Source organism: Vulpes lagopus, chromosome 5, assembly GCF_018345385.1.
Source record: "Vulpes lagopus strain Blue_001 chromosome 5, ASM1834538v1, whole genome shotgun sequence".
NCBI classification, from domain to species: Eukaryota; Metazoa; Chordata; class Mammalia; order Carnivora; family Canidae; genus Vulpes; species Vulpes lagopus.
The window spans coordinates 126417620-126430479 of record NC_054828.1 but is presented as its reverse complement, the minus strand read 5'-3'; the positions used below and the strand labels follow the sequence as shown (position 1 = coordinate 126430479).

Here is a 12860-nt window from a genome sequence, read left to right as displayed (position 1 = left end):
TGTGGTGAGGAAGATGGGGTTTTACAAGTGACCCAAAGACATCCTCGGGCTTCCAGAAGTTACCACTGGGCATCAGCCAGGCTGGGGAGTGCTGGGACCTGCCCCAGGTGGGCAGGGGATGGATGCAGGGGTGACAGTGGCTGCTTCGTTATCTTTGCTTAGCTTTTCACTGAAGTTTCACCTGTCTGCATTAAAGTGTGCATTTTCACAAGAGGAGCAGACCTGAGTCCCCTCATGACTCTTTCTTCCTTTTTTTTTTTTAATTTAAATTCAATTTGCCAACATATACTATAACACCCAGTGCTCATCCCATCACGTGCCCTCCTCAGAGCCTGTCACCCAGTTACCCTACCCCCACCCCCCTTTCACAACCCTTTGTTTGTTCCCCAGAGTTAGGAGTCTCTCATGGTTTGTCTCCCTCTCTAATTTTTCCCCACTCACTCAGTTTCCCCTCCTTCCCTTATGGTTTCTTACATCCCACATATGAGTGAGACCATAGGATAATTGCCTTTCTCCAATTGACTTATTTCTAATCAACACCCCCACCAAGACTAGCTGATCTTGATTTCCACCACCGTGCATTTATTTTGCCTGTTTTTATTCTTTTTTGTAAATAGAATCATACAGCGTGAAGTGTTTTGTGCCTGGCCGCTTCACGCAATGTCATGTTTGGAGATTCACCTGTGTTGTGTCACTGAGGTTCCTTCTGTTCCTCTGTGGCCTTCCGTCGTATGGACACACTGTAGTTCATTAATCGATCTGCTGCAGATGGACGTGGGGAGTTTCCAGTGGAGGCTGTTACCAGTCCTGCAGCTACGAGCACCCCTGCATGTTTTTTTTGGTGGACACGTTCCAATCTTTCCATCAGGGGTATAGCAAGAAGTTGAAATCTTAGTTTAATGGGATGTGTGTGGTCATCTTTAGCATGTAAGATGAACAGTTTTTCAGAGGGGTCAGAGATAGGCCCCTTTGGTTTTGTGGCACAATCACAAACACCTGGTCATGGGGACAGCCATGGGAGCTACAATCAAACATGGCACACACTCACCGGAAGTCAGGGATGGGGTGGGCCACCACCGGGTGGCCCAGGTAGCCAGGGAGGGTGCTGGGCAGCGGTCATGGTTGTGCGGGGCTCAGGGTTCACTTAGATGTTCCACTGGTATCTCCTCCAGCCCTGTTCCCTGTTGCGAAATCTGCAGCCTGGGCGACCTCACATCTGCAGGACATGCAGCCCCTTAGTGCTTGAACTGAGCCGTGGAGGAACATGCCTCTACTAAGTGGTGGTTGTGCGAAACGTCTGCATGAAAGTATTCTGTGAGCATCTGCCCTGAGACTTGGGGACCGTGGTGGGATTAGTCACCTCCGAAATAGTCATAATCTGCAGTCATCTCCGAAACAGTCATAATCCAAAACCCATCCATCTTGACTTCAGACCCCACTCTATTTTTCTCCCTCGAGGACTTTGCTCTCTAATTAAGTTAGATTTCAGGATATATTAAAATAATTTGTCAGCTCTGGAGCACACATCCGCCCCTGGTGGGAGCTGGCAGGAGAGGCGCAGAGCACAGTCGGGGTGGGGGAAGCCTGCGCCTGGGTGTGAGGAGGCATCGGGCACGGAAGGAAGATGCTTTTCTAGCTGTTTTCCCCAGGACTGGCCAGTGAGGACAGTGGGTGCTGAGTCCCTCAGTGCCTGGGTCCAGGAACTGGCCCCCGAGAGGCCCCAGAACTGTAATTCCTTCGGTGGTGCCCACAGTGCTCTGGGGTAGCCGCCTGGGCCATTTCAGGAGCTGAGTTGAGCAGCCAATGGAACCTCCATCCCTGAGTGTGTGTCCTAGGGACCCCACCCCCCACCCCACCCCTCCCTGTGCTGGGCTGGATCACCCCCTTGGCTGCAGAGACAGCACTTGTGTCTGTGTGCCCAGCCCTGACATCTGGCGCATACCTGGGTGTACCCCACTGGCCGTGGGCTCCTCAAGAGGGGGGCTGTGGTCCCCACACCTGACACACGTGTTGGGTTCACAGCATGCATCTGGAACACATACTGCATCAGTGGGTTGGGGGGGTGTCTCCATGGTGGTTTTGCACCTCCGCCTGCAGCGCGTTCCTAGGGGCCACATCCCCAGACCAGAGGCCACTGGGTTCTGGTGGCAAGCTGGGGTGACAAGAACTGAAGCACCAGCCCTGGGAAGCCCTACAGTTTGCCAGCCTGCTCTTTACCCTTCTGTCCAAAGACCCTGACTTAGATTCCTTTTTTGTCCCCCCAACAGCTTTTTTGAGATGTAACTCACAGGCCGTATAATTCATCCATTTAAAGTACACAAGGCAGTGGGTTTTAGTACATTTACACATATGTGCCACCATCACTACAATTTTAAAATATTTCTATCACCCTGAAAGGAAACCCCATACCTTTTAGCTCTCATCTTCTATCTCCCCACCCCCCAGCCTAAGCAACCATGAATCTACCTACTGTCTCTATAGATTGCTTATTCTGGATATTTTATATTTAATGAGATCATGTCATATTTATCCTTCTGTGTCTGGTTTCTTTTTTTTTTTTTTTCTTTTTAAAGATTTTATTTATTTATTTTGAGAGAGAGAGTGAGAGAGAGAGAGAGAGCACGAGCAGAGGCAGAAGGAGAAGGAGAAGCAGACTCCCCTGCTGGGCAGAGAGCCTGACGTGGGGCTCGATCCCAGGACCCGAAGATCATGATCTGAGCCAAAGGCAGATGCTTAACCGACTGAGCCACCCCCACGCCCCTGTGTATCTAGTTTCTTCACTTAGTGTAGTCTTGTCAAGGTTCATCTATGTTGGAACAGGTGTCAATACTTCATTTCTTTTTTATGGCTGAATAATACTCCACCATATGAATATACCACATTTTGTTCTCATTCATCTGTCGATGGACATTTGGGTTGTTTCCACCATTTCATTGTTATGAACAATGCTGCTGTGAACATGGTGTATGAGTCTTTGTGTGGCCATAGGTTTTCATATCTTGGGAATATACCAAGACATGAGTTTCTGGGTTACATGGCAACTATATGTTTAATCACTTGAGGAACTCCCAAACTGTTTTCCACAGCAGCTCCACCATTAAATTCCCAACAGCAGTGTAGGAGGGTTGTGATTTTTCCAAATCCTTGTCAATGCTTGTATCACTTTTTGATTCTAGAAATCTTTGTGGGTGTAAAGTGGTATCTCATTGTGCTTTTGATTTGTGTCTCTCTAATAACTAATGATGTGGAGCATATTTTCATGGGTTTTATTGGTCTTTGCATATCTTCTTGAGAGGAATGTCTCTTCACATCCTTTGCCCGTACTTAATTGGATTATAAGTCTTTCTATTGAATTGTAAGGGTTCCTTATGTATTCTAGATACAAGTCTTTTATCAGTTATAAGATATGCAAATATTTTCACCCATTTTGTGGGTGGTCTTCTCATTGTCTTGTCTGTATCCTCTGAAGCACCGGTCTTAAATTTTGATGAATCCCAATTTATTTATCTTATCTAGTTATTTGGGCTTTTGGTGTCATATCTAAGAATCCTTTGCCAAATCCAAGATTATGAAGATTTAGCCTATGTTTTTTTCTTCTTTTCTCATCTTGTACTTTTTTTCTTGCCTTTTTGGCCTGGTTAGAACTTCTAGTAGATTGTTGAATAGAAGCGGTGAGAGCAGGCGTCCTTGTCTCATTCCTGATCTGAGGTAGAAAGCATCTATCTCGTCTTTCACCATTAAGTGTGATGTTAGCTGTGAGTTTTTCACAGATACTCTGTCAGGTTGAAGAAGTTCCCTTCTACTCCGAGATTATGTAGTGTTTTTGTTATGAAACTGTTGGATTTTGTCAAGTACTGTTTCTGCATCAGTTGAGATAAGCATGTGACTTTTGCTTTTTATTTTTGTTGTTATGATGTACTACGTGCATTGATTTTCAGATGGTAAACCAATCTTGCATTCCTGAGATAAATTTCACCGGGTCAGGGTGTATAATTCTTTCTATTCTTTATGTTGCTGGATTTGGTATGCTAGTATTTTGTTGATTTATCTGTTTGTTTTTGCATCCATGTCCATTAGGGACACTGGTTTATCCCTTTCTTCTCTTGTGAAGTCTTTCTGATTTTGATATCAGGGTAGTACTGACAAGTTGGGAAGTGTTCCCTCCTCTATTTTCTTTTCTTTTTTCTTTTTTTTTTTTTTTGGAAGAATTTATGAAAATTGGTATTGATTCTTTAAATGTTTGTAGGATTCAGCAGTGAAGCCATCTGGTTCTGGGCTTTTTTGTGTGTAATATATTGATTACTAATTCAATCTGTTGCCTTGTTATAGGCATTTCAGATTGTCTCTTTATTTCAGATTGTCTATTTTTCTTGAGTAAGGACTGGTAGTTTGTGTCTTTCTACTGGCTTAGATTTATTTATTTATTTATTTATTTATTTATTTATTTATTTATTTATTTTTGAGATTTTAAAAAATGTATTCCTGAGAGACACACAGAGAGAGGCAGAGACATAGGTAGAGGGAGGAACAGGTTCCCTGTGGGAAGCCCAATGTGGGGCTTGATCCCAGGACTCCAGGATCACGACCTGAGCAGAAGGCAGACGCTCAACCACTGAGCCACCCAGGAGTCCCATAGTGGCTTAGATTCTTATAAGTCTGTTCCTTCTGCTCTTTCAGTCACTGTTGACACGTGAGTTCTTCCTATGTGCCAAGCATTTTGTGCATTAGCTCATTTAGGTGTTACAAGAACTTGATGAACTAGGTAGGGTGATTATCATCTCCATTTTACATACCTAGGAACTGAGACAGAGAGAAGTTAAACCATGGGTCAGGGGCCCACAGCCAGGCAGTACTATTGCCTTCTATTATTGCCAATACTGCTACTACTGCCAATACTATTGCCTAATCTACTATTGTAGAGCTAGGGTTGGAGCCCCGGCAGTCTGGCCACACAGCCCTCTGTGCTGTCCTTCTCTCTGCTCTCCTGAGGCCTTGCTTTGTGCTCGGAGCTGGGAGAGTACAAGAACGGGTTAGACCTGCTCTGACCTGCGCAGGTCACTCTCTGGAGGCCCCCAAACCTAAGAGAAGGAGCTGTCTTATGTCTAACATGAGCAAGGGACTGGGGAGGTTGGGGTGTCAGGAAGGGCCCCATGGAGCAAGCGATGTGTGAAGCAGGCTTTGAAGGAGGGTCCTGTGCAGGGGTGCATGAGGCTGAGGTGTGAGTGTGCCCCCTCCCGGGCTTCTGTCTCTCACATCTCCTCTCTCCCAAGGGCTCGGCCAAAGGGCCTCACAGACAACATTACCCTGGATGCTTATGTGCTCTCCCCGCCCTCAGGAGTTGGGAGCAGTGGGATTGTGTCCACTATGTCTATTGGAATCACCCAGGCCTCGGCAGTCAGCTCTTCTGGAGAGGAAGAAGCAGACCATTTGCAAAACAATTGCTAGACAGAAATCAGGAGCAACCAGACATAACTCAACATAATTATTTCTGCATAATGACTTCTGCTACTTGATTCAGTCTTGAGCAATGACTGTAATCTTTATCTGTCACAGGAAAGCTGGTGGCCGGGAAGCCCCTGTGGCTTAGCGATAGAACCAGAAGGAAATTTGCAATTTGAGTTAATGGAGTGTTCCCGAGCAGCCAGGGAGCCAGAGCCTTCAAGGCCTCTGCAATGATGGACCCCCTTCTGCTAGGATGCCTGATGTCGGAGCTCATCCCTGAGGGGGGATGCAGCCCACGGGCTTTGTCCAAGAGGGGGAAACAGAATGGCAAAGATGACAGGGCATGCCCAAGTCACAGGGCCACTCAGCAGCAGACACACACCCAGAACCAGAGCTTCTCCTCCTCTGCTCTCCTGCCACCCAGTACTTTCCCCGGAAGAGCTGGTGTGTGTCTCAGTGAGACAGGAAGGGCTGTGGCCTCCCCAGAAGGTGTCTGTGTGGACTAGCAGTATTCTCACCTGGCACTCCTGACACTGAGCTGGTCACTGAGCATGTTGATTGTTGAGGACTGCCCCCAGGAGGCTGGAAATGGTAGGGCCTTATAGCGGACAGCCGGCTCACCTGCACCTGAGCGAGGTCCGGTGGCACTAGTCACGCAGTGTGGCGTGTCTGGGAGGGCAGGGTCCCACTAAGAGGGCTGAGGGCTGGGGGAGCACCTGCTCTGGCTCCAGAGCCCCCCTGGCCCGAGGGGGTGCTTGCTCACTGCATTCCCACCGTCTCCTGAAAGCTCCTGTAACTAATGGAAAGAACAAGAATGGGTTTAGGAGTTGGCATTTTTGCCATCCCTCTTAGCCACGTGTGACCATGGCAGGTGTCCCCAAGTATGTTTGCTCCTCTGTGAACTGGGCGTCAGAATAGGCCCTCTGTGCCAGGACCATGAAAAGGGTAGGATGATAACATTGTGCCCCGACACAAAGCTTCCTGTACATTCTGCTGCTGGCTGCTACTGGGTTTGGCAAAGGCAACCCCGGGGAGGACCCTTGACCCTATCTGGGCCTGATTTCCCCGAGTGTCAAAGCAGGGCTTACAGAGCTGCAAGATGGCTTAGCCAAGATCATGGACTTGAAAGCGCCTAAAAAAAATACAGGGTGAGGGGAGCACGGAGCACTTTCAGGGCAGTAAAACGTCTCTCCGTGATACTGTAATGGTGGATACACATCATCATACCCTTGTCCAGACCCACAGAAGGTATGCCGCCAAGAGTGAACCATGTGAACTATGGATTTGGGGCGATAATGTGTGTGAGCATAGGTTCATAACCGTGGTAAATGTGCCCTGGTCTCTAGTGGGGTGTGTTGATAATGGGGAAGGCTGGGCATGAGGGGGCGGGGGGGGGGGCAGGAGCTCTGTGCTTTCTGCCCAAGTTTGCTGTGAACATTAAACTGCTCTAAAAAGAAAGTCTGTTTTTAAAAATATACATTATATGATGAAATAAAATGTATACATAAAATATTTTATATATGCACATATATATGTGTGTATATGTACGTGTGTGTGTGTGTGTGGTGCTGTCTAAAAGTACAGTGACCTTCCAGTGAGAATTTCTGGTGGGAAGATGTATGGCTTTTCTACTCGAGGTCTTAGATCCCAGCAGTGAGTCTAAATAATGTAGTTGGCTTATAAGTTCTATATTGGTGGAAAAGGACAGAATTTTCTAGTAATGTCCATGTGATGCATCTGGGGGCCTTCATTGGTCAAACATCGATTACTTATCAAGTGCCACTTGCGTACCTGCGGCACAGAGGCAGAGACAGTGCTGCCCCGCCGTCCTGGAGCTCAGAGGCCACTGGAGGAGATGCAGCACCTCGTTTTGCAGGAGCAAAGGAGCGAGGGGAGCCCTGTTGGCATCTGCACCCTACCCTACAGAAAATCACCCTGTCAGATTTTTCTGGGCCAAATGAGCCACTCCAGCGAGTGGGTATAAATCATGATCATTGCAGGAGATCACCATGTGTTATAATAAAATAGCCAGGACATGCGTTTAGGAGGAGGGGTGGGCTCTCAGGTGAAGAGACACATGACAGGGGCTTGGGGGGTTGAGAAGGACCCGGCCAGAGGGGAAGGCGGGTAACCCTTCCGGGGTGTGAGAGCCCGGCACTGTCCAGGCTCCATTCTGGCTCTGTCACTTGGAAGACACATGCCCTTGAGCAAGTAGTTAGCTTCTCTAAGCCTCAGTCTCCACATGTGGCAAATGGGGTTCATCATTATGCCTGCCTCATAGGGCTGCTGGGAGGATTGAATTGGATAGTGACGTAAACGTATAGGAAGCTTTTGGGGGGCACCCGGCGGTGTAGGGACGGTGACCATGAGACTATTATAATTACACACCACATACACGGTGCAGCTCGTTCACAGAAGGGAGTGAAAGAGGCGGTCAGCCATCCATCAAGCATGAGGCAGGGTGTGTGGAATGTGTGGAGCTGGCGGTGATGGTTGAAGATGGGGAAAGGGAGTGGTCGGGGCACCCAGGATGCCCACCGTGCGTGGAGTTCTCTTCTCATAGTGACTGTGTGACTCTGTGAGCCGATGCCTAGAGGTCGGTGATGCCTTCTGACCGTTTTTGCATGCAGGGCTGGGAACTTGGCTGGGGGAGCTCCCATGAGCCCTCCCTGGGCTGGGTTGTGGTGTGCACAATCCCCTGGGCCCTTACAGTGATCCTGTGGGGTTACTGTCACCAGCAGCCTGGTGACAGGCCACAGTGACTCAGTGATGCTGCCAGTGCTCAGGCTCTGGGTGTGAAGACCACAGAGGCCATGGGCTCCCGGCCAGGCCTGGCTTTTGCTCCAGCTCGTGATGGCTGGTGACCTCACACGGGGTGGCCAGGGTCTCCCTGGGAGATGTCCCCTATTGGTACTGTGGCAGGCTTTCCTTCCTCCCAGTGCAGGGGGTACATGTGCTTATGGCCCCTGCCCTCGATGGCTGGCCGGGGGCCCAGGAGCCAGGGCTCTCCTGTACTTATTGTGGGGCTTGCAGAAGCCGTAGTCCCCGCCGATAGGCACACAGAAGACACCAGAAAGGCAGTGAGCTCTGGTCCCAGAGAGTCCACATCCTAGGTGACCTGTTGTTTCTCTCTTCCAGGGCATGGTCTAGCAGCCCAGACAGGGACGTGGAACCAGCCCCCAGAGCTTCTGGTCCCAACTGTCTCCACCTCCACTCGGCCTTGGGTAAGTCGCTGTGGGAGGCCACCTGGGCCTGGAAGCAGGTGAGGGCCAGAGGGTGGGGGTGGGGTGGGGGACCTGGCTGTGGCTGGTGAGGATTTCACCCAGCTCAGTGGGAAAAGCAGGGATATCCGGGAGTCGAGGGCCAGCCTACCCAGCACACCCATGAGGTATCAGGAAACAGACTCTGGGATGTAAAGCACCCACCGACGTCCTGTGATCCTCTCGGTTCTCGGTTCTCTGTTCCCTGTTCTGGCCTGAAGCTGGCCAGGCCTTCCTGTAGGTCATTTGTCCTTGGGTGCTTTGATTTGGGAATTAGAACTTACCTGAAAGCTCCTATCTCCCACCCTCCGCAGAGGCAAAAGAACTGTCTTCCCAGGGCCCCGGGGCTGAACCTCCCCCCACATCTCTTGCTCCCCTCTCCTTCCCTCCCTCTTCCCCCAACCATCCCCCGTGGCCTCACTAAACTTGGGTTCAAACACCCCCCCCCCCCCACCTCTCTGGCCACACCCCTGTCCTCCCAGACTTTTCTCTGGCCTCTCCACTTGTCCCAGCCTATCTACTTTGCTGCCTTTCCTGCCTCCCAAGCAGACTGGCCATGGGACCCGCTTCCTCACCCACAACCCCAGGCCCCTCCTGCCTTCCCTGACCAGGCCTGGCCCCCAAACCTGGAACCAGCTGCTGTCGTCTCAGACAAGGGGTCAAATCCACAGTAATTAGCATGATCCACAAGCCCTTGGTCTGGACCCACCACCCTCCTGACCCCATCTCAAGCCCCACTGCCGGCTTTGGGATCCAGGGAGGCTGTAGTGACGGCAATGTGCCTATGATGTTTGAATGTGCTGTCCAGCCCCCAGGCCTTTGCTCCCCAGTGGCCTCTGCTCAGAACACTTTCCTCTTTCTTAGCCTGGCCCACTCCTGGCCATCCCATCCAGCCAAGCTCAGAGGGTTTCATTCTTTCTCAAAGCCTTTCAGACCCTGGGGCTGAACCCAGTGCCCGTCCTCTGTCCCCGAGAGGCACTCCGTAGGGCTCCCTTGCCAGCAGATGGCTCTCCCACCGGGAGGTGCTGGCTGCGCACTGAACAAGCGCTCCTGGGGGCCCAGGACCCGGCTGCCTCTGCTGTGCGGCTGTTCCTCTTGCTGAGTTCAGTGCTGGGTTCTGTTCCCAAGTGAGGAAGTAGGTGGTGGTGGGAGAAAACCTCTGACCTCGGGTTTGTGCACACAGGATCCCGCTGGGCCCACTTCACAGCCTCCCCGTCTCGCCTGTAAGAGGGTCAGTCACACCTCCGTCTTGGGGTGGTTGCAAGAGCTGAGGTGTGGGGAGGCCTCAGCTGCCCGACGACCCTTCCTCTTCCTCCTCCTGCCCAATTTCTGGTAATCATCACAGTGGCTGTCATTAGTCATTGGCCCTGCCCTGCTTGGCCGGCCCACCCCAGAACTGCAAGCCCCATTTGAGGCCGGGAGTGTGGGGCCTGTTGCCCACGACAGGAGGGAGCAGTGTGGGGTGGGGGCGCTTGGGGCTCAGCCCTGTGGGGCCAGGCCCAGCCCTGGAGAGCCCGCCTCAGAGCCCTTACAGGAAGTCTGGCCGTTTCTAGGCCCTTGAGGCACATAATTCTCACCTTCCCACCCAGGAATCACCTTTAGGGCTCAGCTGTGGGGCTAAGATTTGGACCCAAAACCTACTGAAGTGTCACCACCTTAATTACCACCTTAATAAGTGATCTTAAGGTTCCTGGGTGCCCAGCATAATAGCCCTCAGGGGGTCTGAAGGGGCTTGAAGGGTCTGAGGGGGTCGGAGTGGTTTGGGGGGTTTGAGGGGTTTGGGGAGGAGTCTGAGGGGGTCTTAGAGGCCTGAGGGGTCTCAGGGAGTCTCAGGGGGTCTGAGGGGGTCTCTCGGGTCTGGGGTGGGTCTGAGGGAGTTTGAGGGGCCTGTGGGGTCTGAGGGGGTCTCAGAAGTCTGGAGGTTCTGAGGGGTCTGAGGGGGCAGCAGGCGAGGAGGGCAGGTGCCGAGCTGCTCATTCCACGATCCCGCCAGCAGATGCAGGAGTCGGCAGGCGGGTCAGACCATCAGACCCCCAGCGGCAACCCCCAAAGAGAATTGCTTTCAGGCTTTCAGGCCAGGCCCAGGCACCGCGGCACTCCTCCCTGCTGCCTGTCCCCCCCAGGAAGTCTCCCTCACATGCAGGACCCCCCCACCCCTTCGTGTGGTTGTTGGGGGTGTGCCCTCTGCCTCTCCCTGCCATCTCTCGTGTGACCTGTTCACCTTTGTGAAAGTGCCCCCCCCCCCCGGGTTGGGACACGAGCCTCAGGCAGGGCCTCTGCCTCAGGATAGTGGAGCGGGGAGGCTGCTGCTTTCATCAGGTCCATCTGCTTCCCCCCACCCCGTGGGGGCTGGGAATGGCAGAGAATCGGCTCTGTGTTGCGTGGACATCGCGGGCAGGCACACCTCGGCCCACACCGCAGGTTCGGTTCCAGACCACAGCAATAAAGCGAGTCGATGCGTGCCTGGTTTCCCAGCACATATAAAAGTTACGTGTGTGCTATACTGTTAAGTGTGAAATAGCATCACGTCTAAAAAAACAACGTAGGTACCTTATTTTAAAAATACTCTGTGGTGGGCAGCCCGGGTGGCTCAGTGGTTGAGCGCCACCTTCAGCCCAGGGCGTGACCCTGGAGACCCGGGATCGAGTCCCGCATCGGGCTCCCTGCATGGAGCCTGCTTCTCCCTCTGCCTGTGTCTCTGCCTCTGTGTGTGTGTGTCTCTCATGAATAAATAAATAAAATCTTAAAAAAAAAAAAAAAACTCCGTGGCTAAAAGAGGCTGATCACCGTCCGAGCTTCCAGCGAGTTGTAATCGCTGATCAGAGATCACCGCCACAAATATGATCGTAATGAAGCAGTTTAAAATCTTGCAAGAATTACCAAAATGTGACACAGAGACACAAGGTGAACAAATGCTCTTGGGAAATGCCACCGATAGACTTACTTGATGCCGGGTTGCCACAAACCTTCAGTGTGTGAAAAATGGGTTATCCAGGAGGTGCAAGAAAGCAAAGCAGAACCGAGGTATACGTGTACAGGTATCCCAGCTGAGGCTCGGGGGTTGGCACAGGTATACTGGGTTGGGGTTGGCAGGGATGCTCCTGGCCAGGTCAGGTCCTGCGGAGGCTAGGAGCCAGATGTCAGGATGCTGGAGCAGACACGGGCCCAGACGGGGTAGAGGAGTGCTGGGGGGAGAGAGACACTGAACTCAACAAAATATAGAGAAAAAAATCAAGTAGGACAGGAGGATAAAGAATACGTGTCGGCATTTGGGCTTGGACATGGTCCGAGGGAAGTCCTCGGTGGGAAGTGTGTTGGAAAATACCTGAGGATTGTAAGGGAGCAGTTTGATCCCTTGTTACCTGGGGAACAGCCGGTGCAAAGGGCCTGTGGCAGAAATGCACCCAAGTCATTAAGGAGCAGCGAGATTAGTGTCGCATTGTGGGGATGGGTAAGTGCAGGATAGGAGTCGGGCCAGGCAGGTGGGAGCAGGTGTAGGTCAGACACGAGGGGCCGGACACTTGCAGCACTGACCCAATGAGGAATCGGGGTGATAAGCAGCATCTCAGTGCTTCCAACATGGGGCCGGACAATGGACCTCCTCGTCCTTTACGTAGTGACCCCCTCCTCAAAAATTTCATAATTGTTGCCCGCAGAGATCTATGTAGCCACAATTCTGCTGGAAGATGTTCGGGGACCAGGGGCATGGGGATTTGGGGTCCTGCAGAGCTGGACAGGAAAGCAAGCTGCCGGGTTAGCCTCTCCTCTGGGCGCTGGGCTTGCAGCCCATTGAAGTGTCTCTGGCATGCAGGTCCCGGGCGGGCCTCAGAGAGCCGTCCCCAGGCCCTTGTGAGGCGGCCCGCAAAGCAGAAAGGGCTACGGTTCTGAGGCAGGACATTGGAAGGGGGAAATCCTTCCTGTGTTGTAAGGGGAGGGTTATTTTTATAGTGACTTGCGATGACTTTGCAATATCGCTTCCTGTGGGCGTCCCCTTCGGGCCTCAGCCACAGGGGCGGATCCTGCACGGCAGGCCTTGTGGGCAGATGCCTGCACAGTGTGTGCACCTGTGTGCGCACACGCGCACACACACACACACACACACACACACACACATTGTGGGCATGCATGACTTGGCTTGACATTCTCAGCCGCTGGGGA

The 12860-nt window shown here is 51.9% G+C and overlaps 1 protein-coding gene across 1 annotated transcript in view; it reads left to right on the top strand.

Annotated features, from left to right (window-relative positions):
- HPCAL1 (hippocalcin like 1) overlaps positions 1 to 12860 on the top strand; it is a 113934-nt gene that overhangs the window by 79127 nt on the left and 21947 nt on the right. The window contains exon 2 of the mRNA XM_041755699.1: positions 8581 to 8666. The gene's annotated coding sequence lies outside the window, so the exon portion shown is untranslated. The remainder of the gene's footprint in view (positions 1 to 8580; positions 8667 to 12860) is intronic.